The 22452-nt window shown below is 46.0% G+C and overlaps 1 protein-coding gene across 1 annotated transcript in view; it reads right to left on the minus strand.

Annotated features, from left to right (window-relative positions):
- CDRT4 (CMT1A duplicated region transcript 4) overlaps positions 1-22422 on the minus strand; it is an 85098-nt gene extending 62676 nt beyond the window's left edge. The window contains exons 1-3 of the mRNA XM_024752657.1: positions 20671-22422; positions 15799-15836; positions 8995-9185 (exon numbers count right to left, since the gene is read on the minus strand). The gene's annotated coding sequence lies outside the window, so the exon portion shown is untranslated. The remainder of the gene's footprint in view (positions 1-8994; positions 9186-15798; positions 15837-20670) is intronic.
- Positions 22423-22452: the final 30 nt, after the last annotated feature.

The raw sequence follows: 22452 nt of genomic DNA on the forward strand, positions 1-22452 counted from the left end.
TGTTAAAAAGCCTCTGGAAGGAATGGAGAGACACCACAGGCCACTGATGTCCATTCGGACCCCAGACACGTGGGCCAGGGGGGCTGTGTCCTGCTCAGGCCCTGCAGTTGCCCACGTGTCCTGCTCCAACCTGGCCAGGAGCTGCGCTCCCGTTCCTCAGACACCAGTCTCCAGCGTCCAGACTTCCAGCTGCTCTTTACGTTACCGAGTCCAAGCTTGCTCTGCTCGCTACATGACAGACCAACGAATGGGAGAGGAGGTGTTGAGGCAAGGAAGACGGCTTTATTCGGAAAGCCGGCAGACCGAGAAGATGGAAGATGGCAGACTAGTGTCTCTGATAAACCGTCTTATCGGGGTCTGGATGCCAGTTTCTTTTATAGAATCAGAGAGGGCAGTAAAGCAAAAGGGCCATCAGTCTTGCAAAAACATCGCCTGGAATGACCAGCCTAGGTGAGGGGATGTGTTAGTTTCTTTTTTCTTGCAGCCATTCACAGGTGGGCACGGTTCCCTGAGGCAGGTCATTATGTACAATTATAATGACAAAAGCAACGAAAAGCAAAGTTTAAAGTCAAAGAAGCAGATCCAACGTGGAGTCCAATTTAGCTCTTCCCTGTTACTTTTCCACGGGGCTCACAAGCCCCCGGACCCCTCTGTTGCCAGTCCCCATGTCCTACCAACCTCCCAGAATCCTTCTCGCTGGAATCCATCTTGGCTGAGTGATGCGTGCGCCACCAGGAAGGACCCTGAGTCAGAATGATTGGCCAGAGACAACCCAGAAACTAACCCCATCACCATAAAACCCGAGACTGCGAGCCACGTGGCAGAGCAGTTCTCCTGGGTTCCCTGACCCTGCTGCTCTCCACCCGGGCGCCCCTTCCCAATAAAGTCTCTTGCTTCATCAGCAGGTGTGTCTCCTCGGATAATCCATTTCCGAGTGTTAGACAAGAGCCCACTCTCGGGCCCTAGAAGAGGTCCCCCTTCCTGCAACATCTCCCCGTGCCCCTCCCCATGGCGTCCCTATTGTTTCTCTCTGTGCACCCAAAGCTATAGGTTATAAGACACACCGTGCTTTCAGAGCTGTTGGAATGTGTTTTAAGTGCTACTTAGAATTAATGAAACACAGGCCCTGGTTTATAGCTGCCTCACCCCGTGTCTAGGACAGTGTTTTGCATGCAGTACAGGTTCAGTAAATATTTCTGTGCTTTGTCAGAGGTTCTGGCATCAAATCCCAGGGGAGGGAGTGATGGAGCAGAGCACTGGCTTGAGGAAGATAAAAGCAGAAACGGACGAAGCAAGACAAGATGAAATCCGGGGAGCCCTCCTCATGGGTCGGGTATGTCCGCTCCCCGTGGTCCAGGGAAAGGGTTCGGGGCTGAGGGCCCAGTCACCCCAGAGTTCCAGCTCTCTGATGGCCTGGCTGTCACCAGAAAGCCACTTCATCCCTGTCATGCCCCACATTGAACAATGACAAGTTAGTAACAGCTAACCTTTACCAAGTCCTAACCACACACCTGAGATTTTACACGTATTAATGTATTTTCCTTAAAAATGGAGAACCAGAGTCACTGGCCCTTTTCATTTTAAGAAGGATAATGGGAGGGGCAGCTACCCACAGGTCATGTGACCTTGGACAAGCCACCACCCACGCTTCACAGCTAAGGAAACGGGATCACAAGAGTTAATCACAGATACCCTGTCTCCACTAGAGGTATTTTATAAGGACAAAATACAAGACTGAACATCAAAGAGCTTTGAAAACCTCAGAGCCAGACAACTGTGAGAGGTTATTATGGGCAAACAATGACATTACAGATTGGGAAGTGCTCACTGCCATCAAGGACAAGGGTCCTATTTCGCTGCAACGCATCACCAGAAGAGAGACAGTCCCTGATCTCAAGGTATAAATTTGCCCCAATGAGGCCTTCAGAGACTGTCCACTCGTTAAGTCATTACTAGTATCAGAAACCAGAATATAGGGCAAAAAAGGCGTCAAGATGATCTTATTGCAATTTCTAAAGACGTTATAATAGATGTGGACATTCATGTATTAAATAAAAGTGTGTTGTGTGTATACTTTTTTAAAGGTGAATTAATGGACACTTCTGGGATTTTGTAACCAACTCAATTTATAAATATTAAATTTTATATGGGCTTCCCTGGCAGCGCAGTGGTTGGGAGTCCGCCTGCCGATGCAGGGGACACGGGTTCGTGCCCCGGTCCGGGAAGATCCCGCGTGCCGCGGAGCGGCTGGGCCCGTGAGCCATGGCCACTGAGCCTGCGTGTCCGGAGCCTGTGCTCCGCAACGGGAGAGGCCACAACAGTGAGAGGCCCGCATACCGCAAAAAAAAAAAAAAAAAAAAAAAATTAAATTTTATACTTATATTTTATGTTTTTCCTTTTTATCTTTCCAAGATTGAATCTTCTAATAAATAGTTCATTAATAAATCATAGCAGGAAAAGAAAAAACGCATCCTAGATGTTTCTACAGATTCCAGGAACCCAAAGGAATTGATTTTAGGTCCTGAAGAATTAGAATCATATAAAGTACCAATAGAGATAATGGGAGTCCTACAAAGACGGAGGATAGAGGGGTTTTTAATTAGTCCCATCTTCCCTTGTCTCTTTGTTCTAATCAGAAAACCATTTCAGTCTCTATCTTCCTCCAGATCAGTATGGCCTTGAGTTTACAGGATGGGCTTCCCTCGCCTCCACCTGACGGCTCAGGAGCCACTGTAATACCGCTCATTTCCCCTCTTCAGTAGTGTCTGTGACTCTGTAAAAATAACTTACAACAGCTGATATGTAAAAGTTCGGCAATCTGATACCTTTAAATAAGGTCAACATCAGACTTAATTTGTAGAAGGGCAAGGGAGACTCAAGGAGCTGGAAAGTACGGCTTCATCAGCAGTCATGCAGAGCAGTGATTCTCAGAGAGCATCAGGACCCCGGGACCACTTGCTAAACACAGATCCCTGGCCCCATCCTCAGAGGGCTGGGGTGGGATTCCAGAACCTGCACGTCTCATAACCTCCCAGGTTACAGTGGTGCTGCTGGTCTTGGGATCCCACGTTGAGAACTACTGACACAAACAATGGTTACTGGAAGAGCCAGCAAAGACAAACCATGGAAGCCTTCTTTTCCGTTTTCCTTGGGAGGTGGGTTGCTACGGGCAAAGGGGCTGGGATTAGGGAAAGACTAGGGAAGACACATTGGGCAGGGGGACGGGTCTCGTGTATAAAACCTTTTCCACAGTGCCTCTGAGTTGGGCTGTATATGCACCCTGGCATTCTCCATCGGAGGGCTAGACATCATGGAGATCTAAGGTTTTTCTTTTGGGACCAGATCCTGTCTGCCTCCCTGGGATTCCAAAGGGGCTTTCCCTGAGGTGACTCAAAGAGGCCAAGGCTCCAGGGGGAATTCTCCAGCACCAGTAACCATGACAGAGCCCACACAACCCCTGCAATGCTCAGGGGCTCATAAAGAAGGGGAGTACATGGTCCCATCCGGTGGTACGATGGGAGCTTCCCATCTGGAAATGATCTGTGTTGCTACAATCCGAAACTACTGGGAGCATTCTGTCTCTGCTGTGCATATTGATTATTAGATAAACACAATAGATAGATAGATAGATAGGAGAGAGAAGGGGGAGAAAGAGAGATAGAGAGATTTTAAGTAGCCCATAGATCATTGAGACATTTTGCGTAATGCAACATAGTTCAGATTTGGAAATACTCGGTCACACTCCCTGTTTACCACCTCCTGAGGCATCCATGTGTGTCAAGCAAACCAATGCTACCACCATGACCAGACCTAACTGCACCAAAGGAAGGTGCCCGGATTAGGAGTTCCACTGAACCAAGAGGGAGCCGGCCCCCCACTCCCCAGCTCGGGTAGCTGAAGGAAGGGAAGCAAACGGGCACCGTGAGGCCTCCGCAAGTGCCTGGCCCTCCCTGGGCTTTCATTTCTTCCTCAGCAACGTGAGGATGCTGGCTTCCACCAGCTCGGGGGCCCTTGTGGCTCTGACCGACATGAACACAGTAACCTTCTGTTCTTTCACACGCCACCACAGGTCCCCTCTTCTCTATGCTATGCCCGGAACTTGCTCTATCATCAGATTTGAGTTGGGGGGTGTTGGATGCTCAGAAAGGCTGAGAACAGCCCATAGGAAACCAGGGCCGACTTGGCACTGTACGGTCAGACTCAAATGGCAAGGACCTTAGACAATGTTACATTGTGGGGTTTAAAAGCACTCATTTCTAAGAGCCTGGGCTTACTGAGTCAGCGATCTGGAACATTCTCAAGACACTAAAAATATCCTGAGAGTGGACTGAATTTTAAACTGTGCTTTAAGAAACTTTCTGTGCGAAAACAATTGGGCATTTCTTCTTTAAAACAGTTATGCATTTTCTTTATTTAGATTTTTCACTACTGGAAAGAATAAGAAATACCGAGGGTGTTCGAGCCTCAGAGGGGAACTGAACGTCAGGGCCCATAAGGCCATCCAGTCCTAAGATTCTATCCAAACAGCCAAGATTCTACCCAGAGGACCACGATTTATAACCTTAAATCTCTCAATTTACATTTTCAAAGCAAAAAAGATAAAATGCTTTCTTTCCCTTCTGACTGATAGTTTGAGGGTTCCCGTTCCCGGCATCAACTTGCAGGACAAAGGGTTCTTTTCAGCCAGGAGTTGGCATCTGCTGAATGCTTAGTTCTTGGAATTGCCTGCCTGCTCCTAGCAAGACGTGAGCAAGATATCCGTAAACGGTCTGAAACAGGTAAAATGGACACCTGGGTCTCACCACCCTCCAGGCAACCTTTTCCTAATTCACACTAAAATACATTTGGGGACATAGGGAAGGCAAAAGTTCATGATACTGAAAACTGAACGTGGTAAACCACTGCCTGGATCCCAGCACAAAACAGAAGGAGCTGAAAGGAGAAAGTGGCTTCTCTGATGTTCTCAGATGGGCTCTGAATCCAGGGGCCGACAGTGAGAGAGGCACAGAGACCCAGCGGCCGTCACTCGCCAGAAACCGCGGTGTCGAGAAGCTGCCAAGACGTTCCTTCCCATTCGGGGGGCTCGCCCAGGGCCTTCCCTTGGGCCTATGGATTCAGACTCCAAAGGTGAACGTGGACCATCGATCTGGCAGCAAACACACCCTTTAAAACTAAAATAATCTCCCCTCAGGTTGGAGCAGGCTCTTCATCCATCTGGTCTTAGCTCGGGCTGCCAGAACAAAACCCCATAGACGAGGCGGCTCAATCAACAGAAATGTATTTTCTCACAGTTCTAGAGACTGGAAGTCCAAGATGATGGTGCCAGTATGGTCAGTTTCCAGTGAGGGCCCTCTTCCTGGCTTGCAGGTGGTCACCTACTTGCTGTGTCCTCACAGAGAGCGAGCGAGCGAGCTCTGGTGCCTCTTCTTTATAAGGGCACAAATCCCATGATGGGGGCCCTACCCTCATAACCTCATATAAAACCTAATCATCTCCCCAAAGCCCCGTCTCCAAATACTTTCCCACTGGGCGTCAGGGCTTTCACACATGAATCTCAGGAGAGACACAATTCAGTCCACAGCACGTCCACTTACTGACCACCTGTTATGTGTCAGACGTGCTGGTTGCAAGGGATGCAGACGTCAAAACACAGACCCTGGCCTTACGGAACTCCCAGTTGGGAGCTTTGCCCACAGCCCCAGGGACCCCTTCACTGTGGGGAGGCCATCCTTTCCCTGGCTTCGGGGGGCTTTCTCCTTCCAACAGCCCACAGATGCAAGTCTTTTTCGGACAGCTGCCCTTGGGCTACTGGAGCGGCTCTTCCAGAACCAGCCAGAAATGGCAGGGAGCCTCCAACCCCCGCTGGGTGTGGCCCGTGGCCAGCGATTGATGGGTAGGAGCCCAGAGAGCCCGGCTCCCTTGCTCTTTGCTCCCAGAGACGCACTCAAAACTTTCAAAGGTCTAGCTGACACTCCAGGGTTCCCCTTCAGAAACAGGCTGAAGCTACCCCTCCGGGACTCAGCCTAAAACCACACCCTCTCCAGCCTGCTCCTCCCACTGCTGTGTGGACACCAGAAGCACAAGGCTTGCAGGAGAATCGTCATCTCGGTATCCCTCCTGGGGGCGCCTGACCCAGAACCAGCACCTGGGTGAATGGGGCACAGCGCCAGGCTCCGTGGAGGACTTGCCACCCAGAGCAGCAGCATTTCTCCACTCGGGAGGCCTCCCTGGGGGGGCTGGGCCTGAGCAGCGAGACACCGGCTACTACGCTGGATGTGACTTTTATGACGAAATGGTACCAGAGTCACTTGGGTTCAGAGGAGAGAAATCATGGAGTATTTTTTTTAATCATTTTTGCTTGTGGAGAACCAGAATCCAGAAAGGCCAGGTAATAGAAGACAGGCCTCTGAACAGCACACCAAGGGGTTGAGACTGTAATTATCCTAAATCCCATCTTTCATCAGTATCTCCCTTGCTCTGGAGTCTCTCTCCAGGGCAGATTGCAGGTTCCAGACACAGTGAGGCTTGGGGCCGCCACAGCAGGGCACCAGAGCGGAGGCAACAGCAGGAACAGAGAAGAAAGCCTGGCGGTGCTTGTGGAGGGAACCCCAGGGGTCTGGAAGCTGGTGTGAGAGGTGAGATGGAAAATGGTTAGTGTCGGAGTGGGCTCAGGCCCCCGTAACAAAGCACCACAGGCCGGGCAGCTCAGACAAGACACTGACTTCCTCACAGTCTGGAGGACTCTGAGATCAAGGTGCCAGCAGGGCTGGTTTCTCCCGAGGCCTCACTCCTGGGCGCTTAGATGCCGCCTTCTGCCTGTGTCCTCACCTGCTCGTCCCTCTGCGTGTGTCTGCGTCCTAATCTCCTCTTCTTGTAAGGACACCAGTCTGGGCATAAAGCTTGGACTAGACGAGCCTGCGTGCCTGCCCACCTCGGGCCGCCTGGCGAGGTTGGCGCGCAGCATCTCACCCTAGGGGTGCAGGTTCAGAAACGCGGCAGGGTCCGATCGCCAAGTGCTGACCAAGCCCCGGTGAGTCAGTTCACACCCGGCAAACTCAGAACAGGCGGCTCCGTAAACTAGAGTGCCTATCTAATAATCTACCTGCAGAGATTTCTGGAAGGTTACTGAGTGCCGGTCATTTCCGTGGGACCCTCCTTTCCTGCCCTATCCCATCACCCCACACTGATTACAAGCTTTCCGTGGCCCCCAAACTGTGTCCTACTCGATTCCATGTCCCCGTTCACTCATTCCCAAATGTATCTTATTAATATTTGTCCACCCGGTACCCAACACAGCATCTCGCATGGAGCTGGTGGCCAACATATGCGACACAGGGAGTGTCAGCTAAGGGCACAGGCTCTGGGTCAGAAGGCTGTTTCTACCAAGTACCAGCTGTGTGACCCTGGGTAGAACCAACTGCTCTGAGCCTCAGTTTCCTCATCTTATCAAGTTAGGGTGATACTTACAGAACCTCACAGCGTCATTCTGAGCATTGACTGAATTAATCTATGCGTTCATTATACCCCACAGAGCAGCAAACGGCACACAGTGGACAGTATGTGCTGGTCATTTTTTTTTTTTTTAATATCCACTGTGTGCTTGACACGTTACCTAGTTTTTCTCATTAAATCTCCAAACAACTATCAGGTGATGTTGTCACCTCCTCCTCAAAGAGGTGGAAGCCAGGCTGCTCACCTGGTAGGTGGCAGAGAGAGAGAACATGAGCTCAGAGCTGAGTCTCACACCTGCCCTCTTTCTACTGCAGTGCAATTAGGCTGAAATCATCCTCGGCCAAGAGGAACATCTGCAGGTGCTCACAGTCTGAAGTGGGAGGCCAACATCGCATCAGGCTCCACCCGAAAAATAAGGGGTTCAGAGATGTGATCAAGTCCCAACTCCTACCCTACGTGGTTGCAACCCTGGATGCTATATCAATATCCCATCCAAGTGCCAAAGCCTTTTCATTCCATCAGCCCCAAGGCATTCCTAGCATTCAGTGCCCCCAAAATGTCCCCCTGGCTCTCAGCCAGACCACCAGCATGCCGGCTGTGCCCACGTACTGGAAAGCAGGTGACAGTTGGTGAAAAACATAGACTGTGACCAGGACAGGATATGACTGTGCTTTTTGAATCCTAAGCATTCCTTCAGCCCCACGATGGCAGAGAGTTAAACACTGTCAGCACTAATTCTAATTAATTAGAAGCAACAGTCTAGAACCATGGCTGAGGCTGAGCTCAGTGGAAAAGAACTCCATGCTTGACTAGCGATGTCCGCCGGGGGCACAGGAGGAAGGGCAGCACACAAGATGCACGTTTGCCAGCCCTTCCTCAGGCCAAGCCCCTACGCTCGGGTATTGAGAAAGCACCTGGTAACCATGGGGTTTATTCCCGGGAGGGGAGGGGAGGGGAGGGGGACATGAAAACATAGATGTGCCATGGTCCCTGCCTTCAAGAAGAAACACACGGAGGTGAGAAATCAAATAAAAATATAAATACAAATGATGCGTAGGGAAAACTGCTCTGTTTTTTTATGGGGTGGGGCTTTCAGGGACTTTCAGTTTTCTCATCAGGCTTTAAATGCAGTCAGTTGTCGCCTGCCTCTTACAGAAGCCAGGCTATCAAAACCAAACCATAATCAACCTCGGGACTGGGCCCTGCACAGCACTGCACAGCATTGAGCCCAGCCCCTCTCGCCCTGCAAAACCACCATCGGCAACAACCTGGCACGCTGCCCAGTCCCTTCATCATCCCAGCCAGGCACGTCAGCCACTCCAACCCAATCAACCACGACTCCTAGAAAGTGTTTCCTTGGGCTTGGCCCAAACCTCTTTTCCCAATTTCCATCCAGCCGTCCTGATTCCGTCTTCCAGGGCCATACACAGCATGAAGAACACCACTTATCTGAGGTCGGCGCCTTTCCTGCTCCCAGTCAAGCAGTCCCAGGACTTGCCCTGTTTTCCAGGTGACCTGGTTTTCTCAGATCACCTAACTTACCCTGGGCTGGCTTCTTTGGATCTTCTTTGATCTCACAACTCAAGGCGGCTGCCTGCCTCTCTCTGGGCTCCTCCTCCCTGATCCTGGTGTCAAATTGCCTCCAGGCAGAAAGCTCAGGCGATTATAAGGCTCACTTCATTGTTATCCCTTTTCTCAGGCACCACAATTGTGCACCACCTGTTGTCCGATGCCTGGGAGAAAAAAGTTCTTTTATGTATTTTATGTATCCTGTTCAGCTTTCCAACTGTTCACAATGGGAGGTTAAGTCCAGGCCTTGTTATCACACCATGGAAGTCCCCACAACATACATTTGTGATTTTGAGAGCTATTTCTGAGCGTTTTTTAGAGATCCATCCAGTTGAGAGTCCCATCAGAATGTCTGGTCCGGGAGCTCTCCAAAGGGTTTTTTATGTCTGAATCTATACAGGTGCTGGCATATATGTTATCACTTAATTCTCACAATTCTGTTGAGGTGGGTATTATTACCTCCATTTATCAGATGAGGAAACCAGGCTTGAAGGGATTAGCAAGGTGAAAAGTGATGGAGCTCCACACCCACAAGGAAAGAACCTGGACACTGACGGGGGTGGGACCAAGTTAGACACAGCCAGAGCTCCTCCCTCTAAGCCCCAGCCTCCCAAACACATACCTAAAATTAAAGTGTAAATGGGAAAATGTGTGCTTTCTAGTGCCTGCGACTCTACCTGACCAAGAGATCTTTCTAAAACTCCGGCCTGATCATGTTTTCACTCCCATGTTTCAAAACTGGGCAAAAGGGACAACTCTCTTAAAAATATATAAAGAGCAGACAGACTCAAGAAAAGCAGCCTGAACAGACTAATAACAATAAAAGTAATCAAATTAGGAATTCACACACACACACACACAATCACCCTACCTAGAGTTTCAGAGGCAGTTTCTATTAACGTTCAAGGAATGGATAATTCACATTTTGCACAAACTGTTCCAAAGGAAAGAAATATTCCCAAACTGATTTTATGAGGGTAATGTGACCTTGATGCCTTCCCACAAAGAAAACACAACGCTCAAGCTGTTCTTCCAATGTACCACCAACTATTAAGGAAACAATAATTCCAGTGTTAAAGAAGTGGATGATATAGGGAACAAGGGAATGCCTGCCAGCTCACTTTACAAGGCAGTCATACCCTTGATATCAAAACTCAACAGGACAATTTGAAAAAGAAAAATTTCAGATCAGTCTCACTCATGAACATGGATGAAAAATATTCTTTTTTTTTTTTTTTTGCGGTACGCAGGCCTCTCACTGCTGTGGCCTCTCCCATCGCGGAGCACAGGCTCCGGACGTGCTGGCTCAGCGGCCATGGCTCACGGGCCCAGCCGCTCCGCGGCACGCGGGATCTTCCCCGACCGGGGCACAAACCCGTGTACCCTGCATCGGCAGGCGGACTCTCAACCAGTGCACCACCAGGGAAGCTCCGAAAAATATTCTATTAAAATATAAAATCAACAACAACATGGTTGGACTTGGAGGATATCATGCTAAGTGAAATAAGTCAGTCAGGCAAATACTGTATGATATCACTTACACATGGAATCTAAAAAATAAAACAAACTAGTGAACATAACAAAAAAGAAACAGACTCACAGATATGGAAAACAAACTAGTGGTTACCAGTGGGGAGAGGGAAGTGGGGAGGGGCAAGATAGGGGTAGGGGATTAAGAGGTACAAACTACTACGTATGAAATAAATCATCTACAAGGATATACTGCACAGCACAGGGAATCTAGCCAACATTTTGTAATAACTATAAATGGAGTGTAACCTTTTTTACTGAAGTATAGCTGATGTACAATATTATATAAGTTACATGTGTACGGGATAGTGATTCACAACTTTTAAAGGTTAAACTCCATTTATATAAACCTATACAATATTGTACATCAACTATACCTCAGTAAAATATTAAATTAAAAATAAAATAAGGACTTCCTTGATGGCGCAGTGGTTAAGCATCCTCCTGCCAATGTAGTCAGAGCAACTAAGCCCATGCACCACAACGACTGAGCCTGCTCTCTAGAGCCCACAAGCCACAACTGCTGAGCCTGCGTTCCACAACTCCTGAAGCTCACACGCCTAGAGCCCGTGCTCCGCAAGAAGAGAAGCCCCCACTCACCGCAACTAGAGGAAGCCCACGTGCAGCAATTAAGACCCAATGCAGCCAAAAATAAACAAATTCGTTTTAAAATAAATCTTAAAAATAAATGAAATAAGTAAAATATAAAATCAAACCCAATTAAATATATTTAAAAATGGTAAAGTAAGTACTCAAATAGAGAATTGGAACTGAAAAGAGATTCCAGAAGCAGGCCCACATGCGTGCAGAAATTTAACTTATGGCAGAATTGGTACTGGAGATCAATGTGGTAAGGATAATTGGTTATCCATATTGAAAATAAAAATAAATTACATCTAGTGTTAGTCAGCCATGTTGCTGCAATGATGCTGTATAACAAACATGCCCCAAGATCTCAGTGGCTTACAACAAACAACATTTCTTTCTCACGCACATACAGGTCTGTATGCCAGCTGTGACATCTAACAGTTCAGAGTCAGGTCTGCTCCAGCTGTCTCTCATTCTCTGAGCCAGGCTGGAGGAGAAGAGGGGACCTGGGACACGCACTTCTCATGTTGCAGGTAAGGAACCCAAGAGGGTAAGCCAAACTACATAGCACACTTCAAGTCTCTTGTTGGCTGGGGCACACATTATATCTGCTCCCATTCCATTCACCAAAGCGAGTCACATGGTTAAGTTCAAAGAAAGTCAGAAAGTGGAGTATATTCTGCCCACAGTGAGCCATAGCAAGGACACAGAGGAAAGGAAGAATTGTTTTAAAATAATACAATTTACTACGGATCTCTATGTCATACCATACAAAAAAAGTTCATCTTAGAGGCTTAAACACATAAAGGTAAAAGACAAAGTTATGAAACTTTTAGGAGAATATCTTTATATCCTTAGGGTAAGAAAAAGATTCCCAAATATGATGCATAAAAAAGAAACCATTAAAAATTGATAATTTCAACATTAAAAGTAAAAGCTTCTGTTGATCAGAATTTCAAAATGAGATGAAACATTTGCAACATATATCAATGGTAAAGGATTAGTATCCAGAATATATAAAGCACCCTTCCAAATAAATAAGAAAAATAGACCTGTGCATATGGCAAACTTGATATTTGACATAAGCAGCATTACAATCAGAGAGAAAAATCTGAACTGTTTTGTACAAGGTGCTGAGACAACTGACTGTCTATCTGGGGAAAGATAAAAAGAGATCCCTGCCTCCCACTGTATACCAAAGTACATTCTGGATTATTTAAAAAGCTGAATATGAAAAGCTACATTGTCATTTTAAAAGAAAATATAGAGTACCACTATGCACTGCTTAAGGAACAAGTGTTTTAAATGAATACTGAAAAATCAAGTCATAAAAGGAAAGGCTGACAAATTGACTACATATTTTTTTAAAGCTGTTATGCCCCAAAACATCCTAAACCAAGTTAAGATTGAAGTTACAGAACACATGTCATGGACAAGGGATAAATATCCAGAATATTTAAAAGATGTCTTGCTAAACAAAGCCTTGCACATCTGAAGAACAATGAGGAATCTCCCGTGGCTGCAGCACACAGTGGCGTGTGTGTGTGCGCGTGCATGCCCAAACATCTGCATGCTATGCTCCACGCTCCTGCACAAGGAATTCTTTTGACTTAGAAAGCCCTTTCCCTGTTTTCTTCTAGGAGTAGGAAGAGACTTCAGGGAAACTAGTCTTTCCTTCCTTGATGCTTCTCTGGTTCGTTTCACATCTCTATGAGACAAGTTTTAAAATGCTACAATTCATTACGATTAGTATTGCAGTGGCAGCTTGGGCTATCATAAGAAAATACCATAGATGAAGTGGCTTAAACAACAGAAATTCATTTCTCACAGTTCTGGAGGCTGGAAGTCCAAGATCAAAGTGCCAACGTATTCAGCTTCTGATGACAGCTCTCTTCTGGGCTTGCAGACGGCCACTTTCTCTGTGTCCTCACATGGCCTTTCCTTGGCATGTGCACATGGAGAGATCTCTCTCTTCCTGTTCTTATAAGGCCACCAATCCTATTAGATTAGGACCCGCCCTTCTGACCTCATTTTACCTTAATTACCTCCAAAAAGCTCTACCTCCCAATAGTCACGGTGGTTAGGGCTTCGACATAGAACTGGGGGAGCCAGGGAAGGGACACAACTCAGTCCTGGCAGGTATTCTGCCTCCACCACCCCTGTTTTTTAAAAAGCTTTCTGAAATCTGTACAAGTCTTGAGCAGCATCTGCCACAGCCCACCTCTGTCCTAGGGCTTAGGGTATCAAGATGAGTTTGGCTGTCGTCAGGTTACTTCTGTAGATACAGCTAACTAAGGGATGCGTCCATGCTTCTAGGAAGGCAGTGTGACGAGATCCCAGAGAAGAGAGAGGAAAAGGTGAGCAAGTGTTCCAAGATGTGTTTAAATGCTCTTCAAGTAAGAGGTGATGCCATTCTCTCTGAAGTGGTGGCAGGTATGAAACCAGATGCCCAAGAAGGCTCCCCGAAGGATGGCATTTTTAGCCTAATTTTTGGTGGATGCTTCCACCATCTGGGTGGCATCCACTATGCTGTCTCCATATTTTATCAGAAGAGGCTGCCAGGCCTCAGAAGGACACATGCAGGGCTGGTCTTTCAGTGACCACAGGCACTCATAGATCCACAGTCATCCACTCTTACCTAACCTCACAGGTTGTGCTACATTGTGCCTTCATCCCAACAAAGACAAGTAGCATCAGTGGCTGGAAACAGGTGCCAGCAGAAACCTAAAAACAGAGACAGTGGACACCCAGCGTTCTACAAGGACCCCCACCCAGCTCTTAGTGGTGGCAGCAGCCCTTCTCCCGGCCCCAAATGGCGATGACCATTAGTTACTTCGTCTTCATTTCTTGCTGCTCAATCCAGGGGGCCCCAAAGGAAGTAACATGTGACTCAAGACACCGAAAATCTGTACCTCTCCAGGTCTACAGTTGAAAGTTCACTTCCGCCCAGGCTGTTGGAGCGTCAGTACACGCTCAAATAAGGTTTGTTGGGTGCCGCTGGGTCCCTGGCATTGGTCAACAAGAAAGAGAGTCTCGTGCTGTCACAGCGCTTGCAGACCACTCGGAGAAGAGTGATGGTTAGTTTTAGGTGTCAAGTTGGCCAGGCTACAGCACCCAGGTCTTTAATCAAACGCTAATCCAGGTGTTGCTGTGACGGTATTTTGTAGATGTGGTCAACACCCACAATCCGCTGACTTTAAGTAAAAGAGATTTTACCCTTGAGAATGTGGATCGGCCCCATCCGATTAGTTAAGAGGCCTTAAGAGCAAAACTGAGTTTCCAGAGGAAGAAGGAAGTTGGCTCAAGACCAAAACATCAGCTCCTCACCAGGAGTCCCAGCCTGCTGTTCTACCATACTGACCAGCACTGGCCAGCTCCCACAGCTGCATAAGCCAATTCCTTGAAATAAATGCGTGTGTGTGTGTGTGTGTGTGTGTGTGTGTGTGTCTGTGTGTCTGTGTGTCTGTGTACATGCACTAGGTAGGTAGATATAGATATGGAGAGAGAGTTTATTTCAAGGAATATATCCATAAGATGTAAATACAGACATAGATCTATAGATATAATTTACATTTATATCTCCTACTGGTCTGTTCCTCTGACTGGTACAAGGAGACTCACACATACACAAGGCATTACTAGCCAGTGTCCTACGCGCTACAACTGGGGGAGCATCACATGCCGTACTTAACGGTGTAAGCCTAAGTCAGACTCTCCAGATCTGAACCTTAGAGCCATCATGCACTAGATGCACCATGACCTTGGGTCAGTTCTTATGTTCTGCAAGCCTCGGTTTCCTCACCTGTAAAATGGAGATAGCATCTTCTTCCTGAGGTTAATGCAAGGGGTCAAAGAGGTCACCTGTCTCGCCCAAGAACACGCCGCTAGGAAGTGTGAAGCCAGGACTTCAACTCAGGACTGTCTGCCACCAGTGCTCGCCCCCCTAACCCTCTGCCGTCACCTTCTCCTTGGGGATTACACTTCAGCTGTTTCTTCTTTAACAGACGCTCTGCCCAAGACAGCCCACATATGTTGTTACCACTTCAACTCTGTTCTGCAGAGATGCCTCTTAAATTCATAGCTTCTGCCCAATCCTAAGGAAGAATTCCATGCTTCCATTGCATTCTGGTACTTGGATGTGACCACTGGCTTCAAACCCAGCACATCTTAAATTCAAACTCATCATCTTTCCCTGCCACTGACCAGTCCTGGCTTCATCTCTCTCTAGTTGTATGACCCTGGGAAAGCTACTGACCCTCTAAGCCTCAGAGTCCCCATCTGTTCAATGGAGGGAGGCGGGTGGTGATATGAGGAAAGCGGACACATATCCTGTATGTAGTACCTATCTTGGGGTCTGGTACATTGTAAGCACTAAATATATGATTGTACTCAGTCATTCAACATCTATTCATTCATCAGCACTGGTTTTAATTTATTCCACAGTAGGAAGCATGGATTTAGTCCTAACCCACTACTTGCAGGCTAATTTTCCAGGAAAACTATCATTTCCCACTAAATCGAGTAAATAAGATGCTACAGTATGGCTGTTTCCTTTCCATTTTATGTTGGCGTATTGCCATCTAGTGGACAATGCACGTTACAAGCAAAAGAAGAAAAGGGCGTGCAGACAAAGGCGATAATCCTAAAAGAAATGTTTACCGTGAAGACTGGTCCATAGCATTGTTGGATTTCAACAACTATCTGAAAAACATAAATAACGAGATGTGCTCTGAATAGAAAATAGTCAATGAACACTACAGTAAGTTACCAGCTTATACTATTACAATCTCTAACTTGTTCTAAGCAAAATAAAAAATAAAAGAATCAGCATTCTTTCCTGCAACTGACCACTTTTCTCCATTTGAATTCTCCATGCCACATATTGGATGGGAATCTAAATCATAAGGAAGCCACTCAACCAGGAGTTAGACCTCCTGACTGCTCTACCTTTAACTAGCTAAGCAACTCTGTTTTCCTTTCTGAGTATGTTACCATTACGGAGTGCTTACCATATGCTTGGGACTATGCTGAATATTTTATATGGATTATCTCTTAATCGTTAAATTATTAATAGTGAACCACTAGTAATAATGATTACTGAGCTTTTTATTTCTCTCTTCAATCCTCTGACCTTTTGCTTCATGCATTTTGGACCTCTGTTGTCAAGTGCATATATGTTTATAATTGTTATGTCTTCCTGATGGATTGACCCTTTTATCAGTATGTAATGTCCTGTCGCTTGTAACAATTCTTTCTGTCTTAAAGTCTATTTTGAATGTGTCATCTGACCTCATGGTTTCTGATGAGAAGCAAGCTTTTAATCTTATTGAGCATCCTTTATATGTGATGGATTGTTTTCTCTTGCTGCTTTCAATATTCTGTCACTGGCTTTTGACAATTCAACTATGATGTGCTTGGATGTGGATCTCTTTTGAATTTATCCTTAGAATTTGTTGCACTTCTTGAAAGTGCAGATTAATGTAGGGGATTTTTATTTTTCCAAGTCTTTCATGAAATTTGAGAAGTCTCCAGCCATTAATTCTTCAAATATTCTTTCTGCGTTTCTCTTGTGTCTTGGGACTCCCATAACATATATGTTGATATGTTTGATGGTCCCACAGGTCCCTTTGGCTATATTCACTCTTCATTCTCCTTTCTTTCTGCTCCTCAAACTGCATTATTTCAAGTGTCCTATTTTCAATTGTTCTCTTTCATCTGACTGTTGGACTTCTCTAGTGAATTGTTCATGTCAGTTACCATACTTTTCAGTTCCAAAGGTTTCTATTTGCTTCCTTTCTATAAATTTTTCATCTCTTTACTGATATTTGCATTTTGTTCACAGCTCATTTTCCTACTTTCTTTTAGTTCTTTGCCCAAAGTCTCTCTTAGATCTATGAACATATATGACAGCTGATTTAAAATCTGGGCTTCCTCAGGGAAGGTTTCTGTTGAATATTTTTTTCCTGTGTATGAGCCACTGTCTTGTTTCTTTGCATGTCTTGTAATTTTTTGTTGTTGTTGAAAACTGGACGATTTCAGTAATATAAGGTGGCGACTCTGGAAACCAGATTTGTGGCCCCTTCCCTTTAATGCTTATTGTGGTGGTGGCTGCAGGCTTTTTAGTGACTTTCCAGAACTAATTCTGTAAATCCGTACTCTTTGTCACGTGTAGCCACTGAAATCTCTACTCAGTTAAGCTCCATCTTCAGCTAATAATCGGGCGGATATTTCCTTAAGCACCTGAAATAAGTCTTCTGCCTTTGGCTGAGGGGCTCATGTGTATTGGGGTACACCTTCAACACTCCGGAAGTTTACAACTCCACCTAAGCCTTTATTTCCTGTCTGTGCAGAGCCTCAAGACCATCGAGAGATGAGGGCCTTTTCGGGTCTTTCCTGGGCATGCAAATCCTGCACATGCATGAGACACATAGTCGGGTGCTCGCAAATATACATATAATTCCCGTATATGTGGCCACTACAAAGCAGACTAATGCAGCTGCAGCGGTTTTAACTTGCAATTCAAATGCCATGACCAACACTGACACGAAAACTGGTGACAGTTTTCAAACTGCTGAGACACTTTGTAAGGTACTGAAGAGTACAACTTTCCTTCACTTGATAGTTGTGTTTTTGGATAAGTCAAGTGCTGCAAATCTGCAACAAAAAAGGACTTACAGTCTAAGCTCAGATAATTATTAATCAGTGTCAGTGCTCACCAGCTAGAGACCATGCGGAACAGAAGTGTGGTTGAACCAAAGTGGGTTTATTAGCACTTTTCGCACAAGGAAGACCACACACCATGGGGTGTCTCAGTACAAGGGCGCTAGGACGGGCTTATCAGAGAATTTGGGCCTGTGTTAGGGGATTTCAAGCAGGGTTCCGTGACCCATAGTTTTACTCCAGATTGGGTGCTTTCAGAAGGCAAAGCAATTCTGAGTAGGTACCTTAGTAATTTTCATCTAGGTGGTAGGAAGAACAGAGTGGTCTAAGACCATACTCAGCAGAGCTGCAGCAGTCTCCACATAAGCCAGGAGAGGGGGTGTTTGTTCATGTTTTGTGGTTTGCACGGTATTCTTGTTTCTATGCTCCAACACGACTACAAAGCGTCCTCATTTTTGTCTTGCTGCCTCATGGTCACAGAGCAGCCTTGTCAGATGTTGGTGTCGTAGAGAATTACTCATGTTCAAAGAGAACACCAGAGCCTAGCTGTAAGGGCCAGGTCAGCCTCCAGCTGACAGCTGTCAGGGGTTGCTTTTCCTTTCTCTTTATAGCAGGACTGTCATGTACATAATTTTCATGGGACACATGGAAGCTATAGAGATGTAGGACAATTTGGGGTTGTACAGGACTGTCCTACGTGCTACAAGCTCCAGGCATCCCTAGCCTCCACCCACTGAAATAACCAATCATCCTGCTAACCAATGATTAACACATTTACAAAAACACCCTCCCTTGGGGGTGGCACCACCTCAAGAGAACTCTTGAGGGTGTAGCTCTAAATATCCTAAATCCAACCCCCAAATCACATTAAAGTAAGAATATATACATAAGAGTACAGCAGCCTACGCCCTCACAGAACTATTTCACCAAACGGTGCTTCAATGGCTTTGCATCAAAAGTTGGCTTTAAAAAGGCCGTCCAGATCCAAGGCTATTTTACTGTAGAAACGGTGCCGACAGCACCAGCCACAGCAGCAGCCGGTGCCCTCTACATAAAGCCCCATGAGAAGTACGCGGTTGGCGCTGACAGTTTCCTACCCAACGTCCCTTTCTCCTTTCTCCCCTAACAAAAACTCACTTTGACTCAAGGCAGCCACGTGCCCACCTTCATACCTGCTTTTCCAGACTTCCGTACACCTGGGTGACACCGCTTTGGCCAATGAGACGTAAGCAAGCAGAAGCAAAAGTCTACGGTGGTTTCTGAGAAAGCTTTTGCTTTTCTGCTAAAAGGGAACAGATAGGACGGGGACCTCCACTCTCCTTCCTTGCTTATAAACAGAGGAGTCATCCTCAGCTGTGACAGTCATCTTGTGACCCTGAGGCAATGAGCATGGGGACAAAAACCAGCTTTCTGAGGAACTGTTTAGTAACCGCATCAACACCAGCAGGTGCCCACTTTTAGACTTCCTTTGTAGAGAAACACACATACCCTTTTTTTGTTCAAGCCACTATTATTTGTGGAATTTCCTGTTACTTGCAGTTGAACAAATTACTAATAGAGAAAACAGTTAAACATCAGATAACTTAAGGAATAAGAGATGGAGGTTTATGTTAAGCCTTTAATGTTACAACCAAGTGGGGGGGAAAAAAGTGCTCAAACTATATGAGGGGGAGGGGTTTGAGTTAAATCTTCATTTTTCTTAGCAGGAAGCCAACAGCTATTATAGCAAGTTGATAAGTCAAGAAACACTGCACAAACAATAAGCATTTTATTTAGTACGGAAGTAAATACCCCAAATACAAAACCTGCAGCAGCTGCAGATGTTTGCTTCTGGGGAGCAGAACTGAGAGTGGGATAAGACGTGCATTTCTTTGTAGCCCTTCGGTTTTCTGACCATGACTGCTTTAATTATTATTTTGTAATTCATTGTAGTGGGGAAAAGTGATATATAAGACTACATTTTTTCTTGGCACTAAATTTAACTTCTTCAGGAAGGGAGGATTGCTCTTTTCCTTTTAGAATAACAATATTAAGGTTTTAAGGAATGCTTCCTGCTTCTCACAAGAATTTGATATTATTTCAACTTTACTTTTAATTGAAAAACATATGTGACATGTGATTTGAGAACGTGTTCCTCAAAACCAGGCAGACTTTGGTTTCACCTTCCCAGCAGTGGTGTGCAGCAAACAGCAGCTCGGGGGCTCCTTGGAAAATGGTAGTTAGGGCTGAGCAGGTGATTCCAGAACCTCCAAACCTGTTTCCTCTAGAGCAGCTCTGTTTTGCTCATTACAGATATTCAGCTTTGACACAAGACTTAGAAGAAAGAGCTCTACTAGTTTGAACATCACTGCAATGCCACAAAAGTTAGCACAGCTGAACCTGACCTGCAAACATACTCAGTTTGACTTCACGTTTTTTTTCTTTTAAAATTTAATTTACAAACATTAAAAGATCAGATTTCATATAAACATCCAGATTTTCCATTCCTCTTAAAAAACTGAAAACCCTAGCAACACAGGAACCACATTCCTGAGTGGCAACAAGTGGCTGGAAATGAGAAGCTCCTGTCCCTTTAGATGCAGGTGGACTCTCCTAGTTGAATTTTCACCTGGTCAACTTCACCTGTCTGTTCTGATTAGAATTGGTGATGCTGCACTAAGGGACCAGATTCCAATTTCTTTCCTTGCAAAAGTAAACAGCATGGAACAGTGGAGAAATTACTGAATTAGGACTCAAAAGTTTTCTGAGTATTACTTGTCAGGTGTGCACCTATATTCGTCAGAAGAGGCTATTACGTTGTGTTATGTTATGGAAACAAATTAACCAGGAAATCAAGTGACTTCACACACCAAAAGTTTATTGCTCACTTACGCCATTCGTCCAACAGGAGCAGGTGGGGGATTCTGCTCTACAAGCCACCCAGGGACCCAGCTGGCCGAGGCACCATCTCGAGCACCACTGGCTGCCACAGAAGGGAAGAAAGATTAGAGACTCTCACATCAGTTTCACCTTCCTCACCCAAAAGCGATGCAGGTCACCTTCACTCACATCACACAGGCCATAACTGATCTCATAGCTTCAGTTAATTAGGGAGCTGGTGGGAAGTACAGGAGAACAAAGGGAATACTGGGGGAGCATCACTGTCTCTACTACCTGCAAGCGTCAGTAAATTATTTTACTTTTCTCTGTCTTAGCTGTTCATCTGTAACATGAGGTTGTTCATGATCTCTCCTCCTTCTAGAGGTTACGGGGGAAAATCAAATAAGGTAATAGACATAAAAGAACTCTGAATGAGCTCTGAAGAGTTTTACAAATTTAAAGGACCACAGTACTGACACCATGGTGGACTTACTGTGCCATCACCTCCACACAACCATACACACCCTTGCCTATGTTTCAGAGTTGTGGGCCAAACAACAGGCACACTGGGGGCTCCAGAATGCAATGTTACTTTCATTTTAATTGCACCATTCAGTCAGTTTACCTGTGCTCAAGGCTGACCAGGGAAGATAAAAAAGAAAGCAACACCTGCTACCCTCGGTCTCTTCAAGCAGTTTTCCCGTCTTGAAACGATTATGTGTGGCAGATTTTACTTTCCAAAGATGGCTGCTTTGTCCCCTCCCCATGAACTCAGGGGGACCTTAGTGGCTGCTTCAACCAGAGTATGGCAGAAGTGACACTATGTGAACCCCGAGACTAGTCATAAAAACGTCACACACTTCTCTGGCTCCCTGGGGAAGCCTGTCTTAGACCCCAGCTGCCAGGCTGTGAAGAAGCCCAGATGAGCCTCCAGAGAGACGACCCAGAGGTCACAAATGTGGGTGTTCCAACCAGCAACCTGGCTGAGGTTCAGCTGACAGCCACCATCAATCTCCAGACCCGTGAAGATGCCCCCAGATGTCTCCTGCCTCCTGGCCAATGTGCAAAACCCAGCCTTCAAATCTCTCAGCCAAGCCCCAGACTGGGCAGCAGAGGAGAGCTGTCCCCACTGAGCTCCACCCAAATTCCTGACCCACAGCTTGTGTAAGCATAAGAAAATGACTGTTTTACACTGCTAAGTTTTGGGGTGAATTTTTACGCAGCAACAGCATCTGGAACAGCTGGACTTGTTAGAATCTATAATATTAGCTTAATTAACTCACAGAAAAGAGCAAATATGTATTTGATGAACTATTACATCTCAAATACTATACTAATGGAAACAATTGTGGGGCTTGCTGAAAATACACTGTATTGATAAGAATTCACTTAGGCTGTAGTAACAGAAAAACCAAAGCAATAAACAAGACAGAAGTTTGTTTCTCGCTTAAAAATTCAGACTGGCAGTTCAGGGCTGCTGGCCCCATCAGAGGGAACTCAACCTCTACCTTATTCCTCTGCTGTTCTCAAAAATAAGGCTTCCACCCCATCGTCCACGACAGCTGTTCAAGCGCCATCTATTCCGTCTACATTTCAGCTAAGAGGGGTGAAAAGGGGAGGGGACGCGCATGCCGACCTTCTAAGAATACTTCCTGGAAGCGTAGCCAAGGTGCAGCAAGAAAATCTGGGAAAAACTGTCTTTGTTGCCATGTCCTGGCTAGTAAGTGGGAAATGAATAGAAGGGAAAAATGAATATTGGGGGATAAACAGTAGGTCTTGCCACGTACATATTCC

The sequence above is a fragment of the Neophocaena asiaeorientalis genome, unplaced genomic scaffold, assembly GCF_003031525.2.
Source record: "Neophocaena asiaeorientalis asiaeorientalis breed wild unplaced genomic scaffold, Neophocaena_asiaeorientalis_V1.1 scaffold540, whole genome shotgun sequence".
Classification (NCBI taxonomy): Eukaryota; Metazoa; Chordata; class Mammalia; order Artiodactyla; family Phocoenidae; genus Neophocaena; species Neophocaena asiaeorientalis.